This window comes from Saccopteryx bilineata, chromosome 5 (genome assembly GCF_036850765.1).
Source record: "Saccopteryx bilineata isolate mSacBil1 chromosome 5, mSacBil1_pri_phased_curated, whole genome shotgun sequence".
NCBI lineage: Eukaryota > Metazoa > Chordata > Mammalia > Chiroptera > Emballonuridae > Saccopteryx > Saccopteryx bilineata.
The window spans coordinates 17444474-17449593 of record NC_089494.1 but is presented as its reverse complement, the minus strand read 5'-3'; positions in this window follow the sequence as shown (position 1 = coordinate 17449593).

Below are 5120 nucleotides of genomic sequence, written 5' to 3'. Positions count from 1 at the left end.
GAGGCCAAGCCAAGAACACAGATTGCCAGGAGGCTGGCCAGGACAGAGTGGGGCGGGGACAGGGCCCTCATCTCCTTCCTGCTCCTTTGGTGGGGTGGCCCTGGGCCCCAGCCCCACCGCCATCTTCATCCCTTCCCCCCAGTACTTAGCAGCCATTATTGGGGGAGCAGATTGCAGCCCCCTCCCCCTCTCCGGGAAGCAGGCACAGCTGGGGCCCCCGCCACATCTGCCGCATCAGCACCAAGCGCAGCTGGGTGTGCCCAGAGCCAGGATCCCCAAAACACAAAGGGAGCGGGGGCCAAGGAGAGCCCAGACCCCTGAGAGACACAGTGACACCTCTGCCATCAGACACTCCTGGAGGCGAAGCTACACCCACCTCTACACAGGCTCCCTGGCGTGTGGAGACAGAACTGACAAACACGCAATTACTGTGCCCCACCCACCACCCTCGCTCTCCCCCCCCTCCCCTGCTACTCCTCCCCTTCCTTCCCTCCAGGCTCCCCTCTGTCACCAGAGCCACTTCCGAACTGCCCTAGGCTCTCATCTGGAAGGAGGAGGGGCCTCACCCACCCCAAGCGCACCTTTCTGGGTGGCTTGGAGCACAGGAGGGCTGGGGATAGGAAGAGGCTTCCAATCTGAGGCGTGAGCGTAGAGGAGCCACCACCTGCCCACTCCTCCACACAGAGAACTCCCCCACCACTGAAACACTGAGCGTGATGGGGTCTCTGTTACCAGGGCGGGCGGGCTGGGTGGGTACCCTATCATTGTTCTCTGGGACCCTGGGTTTCGTCGACCGCCTCAAGGAGGCGCTGGGTGCCCTCACTCTCTTGCCAGGAGGTCGGCGGCTCCCTGGGCTGGCCTCTGCCACCCAACAATCTACAGCACCCTACCCTCAGCAATGCACCCGCCCCACTTAGCTCTGCTACCCTTGACATGTGCAGGGTGTGGGGGCTTGCCAAGAGTAGGGAGACACCCCCCCCCCCCCCCCCCCCCGCTCTCCGCAGAAGAGATGAGCTCCCTCTCTCCTAGACTGTGATCACCTCTTGGCTCCTGACTAAATCCTGCCCGTTTGGCACTGTCTTTCTCCCACTCAGCTCCTGGGTCCCGATGCCTTGCCCTCAACCCTCCTCTCTGCCTCCCCACCCTCCTTCCTTGCGCCCTCGCCCCCGCCCCCCAGAGCTTTAATCCCTGCTGCTGCTGTGCAGCCTTATCTATTCCCAGCAGCTTTCGCTGCTGCAAAGCCCTCTCCCCCTCCTCTCCTGGATCCCCCCCCCCGCTCTTCTTTCTGACCAGCAGCACACCCCCTGCCCCCCCCCCCCAGCCTGCCTCTGGCCTCTCAGGCCCTGCGATGGCTCCCGGCTGACACCAGGGCTGCCCCCAGTGCCCTCTCTCCAGCCTCTGCTCCGAGGTTGCCAGCTGCCCACCCACTGCTACACTGGCCGTGCCCCAGCCCTCCCTCGCAGGCCCCACACACTTGGTCGGTTTCTGTCCAGCCGAGATGCTTCATCTCTTCTTCCCCTGACCTCCCTCTCCGGTCCCCAGCCCCAGTTCCTCCAGCTGCCTCCCAGTTTGGACCGAGTCTCCTTCAGTCCCCAGTGACTCACTGTTTCAACGTGGGCATCCCCAAAGGGAACCGGGGGTGCCATGGAGGGGGCTGGGCTGGGCCGGGCCGTGCAGGCCCTGGGACGGGCTGGGGGACAGTGGGGGGGCAGTGGGGGGCAGGGCCTGCTGGGGGGACACTAACCCTCCTAAGCCGCCTCAGATCACGTCTGGGCCTCCCCACCCCCTTCTCTGGGACTCTCATTAACCGCTTCTCGTGCCTCATCCTCAGCATAAATAACCCAGATAAATCAGCCTCCGCCCGCCCCCCGCCCCTTGGCCCCCGCACAGCCCGTTTGTCACTGCTGCTTGCTCACCAGCCAGGCCTAGCCCAGGCCCGGCCTCCACCCCCCATCCTTGTCCCTTCTCGCCCACATCTGTCCCACACTGGCTCATCCCTTGGTCTGCACCAGAGCCGGGCCTGGTACAGGTGTCTGGGCGGGTAAGGATGGAAAGGGGGTGTCCTTTGGGACCAGAGGGAGGCTGGGGACTCTTTCTAGGAGAATGCTTTCTAGGAGTTTGGGGGTCATGTCACTTACAAATGGGGCTACCCAGGCAAGGCGTTGGTCCCACATGTGGCGGGAAGGGGCAGGCGCAGCTCAGCTCTGCAGCCCGTGCTGGGAGGAGGGCCGGGAGGCACCCCTGGGGCCCCCAGGCTGCATCTTGGGAGGTCTCCTGGTGTGCCTTTGGGGCATTTAGTCCAAATAAAACCTCCTGTCCTCCCTGTCACCTTCCTCGCCCCTCTCTCCCTGCTCCCAGGCGTCGCCTTGTCAAGCTGCACGGATGCCGCTGTGTTCTCTCCTCCCAGTCCATCCACCATTCTCTTTCTCAGTCAGGAAGCCGGTTCATCCCCTGGGGGGTGGGCAGGTAGAGAACTGGGCTGGGGACAAATCTGGGGAATGGGGACAAGTGGAGGCAGAGGACTTCACGGCCTGACCCTGCAGCCATCCCTGCCACCCCGTGGCCCCTATACTGGGTACGGACACTTCCAACTCGAGGCCCTGACAGCCCTTCCCATCTGATGACACCCAGCTCGGGTCCAGGCCGGCAAACACCGGGCCCTGACGCTCAGTGCAGGGGGCAGCCGGTCCCCTGGGAGTGGGTGGGGGAAGCAGGGAGGGGGTGGGAGAGCTTGGGCGCTGGGCTGAGGGTGGGGGTGGGGAAGAAGCTGGGCCGGGCCCCAGGGACCAGCTGGGCAATGAGCCGGGGAAGCAGCCAGGAGGCTAAATGAGGGAGATTATCACCCAACTGCAGCCGGGCAGAGAGAGATGCGGGCAGGGAAGCGGGGAGAGGGAGAGGAGGAAGGACGGGGGCCGGAGGGAAAGAGGGTGTGGAGAGCCAGGGGGGAAACAGGAGATGCCGAGGGGGACAGAGACCAGAGGCTGTGCTGAAAGGATGCTGGGGGTGGGCCTCCCACTGAGATTCCTGGGAGTCTGGATGATGGGGACTTGGGGGCAATGGGAGACAACTCTGTGGGGCAGTGGGGGGGTGCACGCCCTTCTGCTTCCCAGTGGCTTGGAGCTACACACACACACACACACACACACACACACACACACACACACACACACAGGTTGCCACCCAACTTCATTCCCCCCAGGAAGAAAGAGGGTGTGCTTTTGGCTCATGATGGAGGCCAGTGTGCTGAGGAGACTAAGACCCAGTGATCCCAACGGATGGCCGGGCGAGTTAGGGATGCGCACCGAGTCCAGGGCGGCAGTGAGTGCTGGGGAAAGCTTGGGGGACGGCTCCCCGCTTTCTTGGCTGAGCCCCAGACTGAAGTAACCTTAAATAAGCAATTAAATCACCTTTAAAAAAAAATCCAGTAAAGAAAAATCAATACTAGGAGAAAGGGGAAGAGAGAGGCTGTGGAGGACCAGGAGGTGGGGGAGGAGGTGTTGGGAGGGTCTAGACAGAAAGTCTAGCCGGGAGGGGAAAGCGTGGGAGGGGGCTGCTTGGACAGGGGGGCCCAGAGAGACGGACAGTCTGTGGTCACTCGGAGACTCTCAAGTGCTAATCCAGCAGCTGCTTCCAGCGCCAACCCCACTTTCCTGTTTGGGACCCTGCCCCAGATGCTCCCCTGGCCCAGGGGTCTTGCCTCCCCCAGCGTGGGGGGAGCTGGCTGGTGGGAAGCCCAGCCCTGGGGCCCCTGAGGAAGCTACTGTGATGAGAGGTTGGGGACAATCCCAGCAGGGTGCCATACATAACCAGGGATGTTTGTGTGCGTGGCAGGGGGATCCATGCTGGGGTGACCCACGAAGATGGAGACGAAGACGGAAGAGGCTGACCTGGCCTTGCAGCCACGGGAAGGCAGAGTGTCCCTGCCCCTGTCCCCCAGGGAGCCGTCCCTGGGCTCCTCCTCCGGGACCAGGCGGGGCTGCGACCCACAGGGGAGGGGTGACCACCGGGCAGAGGGTGGGCCTCGGGCTCTAATCCCCAGCAGCTGCAGTTTCCCTCAGATCGATTCCCTTCTCACTTTTTTTTCAGCTGCTGGTTCCGCGGCTCGGATCGATGGAGCCGCCTCCCCCGCCCCTCTGAGCTTCCTCTCCCTGCTGCTCATTAGCGCCCCGATTAATCAGGCCCCCCGTTTCCTCTAGGGGACAAGTGCCTCCTCCCCCAGGAGGGCTCATGCTTTCACAGGGCCCCCCAGATCTCAAGCTGCTTGCTGTGACCCCCCCCTGGGGGCACCGAGGCTTCTCCTCCTGGCCTGCCCACACGGTTGTCCCTGCCTGCGAACACAGCCCACACGCCGCCTCCCCCCCACAGGACAGCAGGCGCCCCGGACTCCCCTGTCCCGCTCTGCCCGGGGACACCTCTGTACCTGTTTCTTTAGGATTACAGTCCCTGCCATTTAAGCCCTGCACATTTCTCCTCCCTCCAGTCTCCCCATTTCGCCTCTCTGCTCCCTGACCTGTTTACCTGACAGTATCCCCCCAACCCCATCCTGGTGTGGCTGGATATTTGGGGAACATCTGGGCAAACAAAGTGGCCACCATACAAGTCAGCCAGGGGCCCCTCTGTCCCAGACATAGGAGCGACTGAACCTGGGGGGTGGGGCACAATGGAGTGGGGGCGGCCAGTGCCCCAGAGCGGGCAGGGATGATAGGTGTGGAGGTCAGAGGCAAAGCTCTGAGGAGGCCAAGGATCTGGGTGGCCTCACTGTCGTCCCCTTGTCTGTCTCTCCTGCCATCCTCTGCCCACCCCCATTCAAACAAGTGGCTCTCCTATGGAGTTTGTGGAAGCCGCTCTGCAAGGGGTAGTGGGGTCAGGCGGTGGCTGGGTGATGGAGTCAGGAGTCAGGGAGGACAGGAGCTGGGAGACGGAGTCCGCTGACCCCTCCTGGGATGTGGTCCAGAAAAGTGGCTGAATGAGCTGAAGACTCTGGGTATAGCACTCTCCCCGGGGTGGCCTGGGAGTGGGGCCATCTGAGGACCCCAGGAGTGGCTAAGGGATAGCAAGAGTTTGGGGGGCAGCTAGATGAGGTCTCAGGCAGAGACCAGGGACCCCTGTCTTGGGCTGGG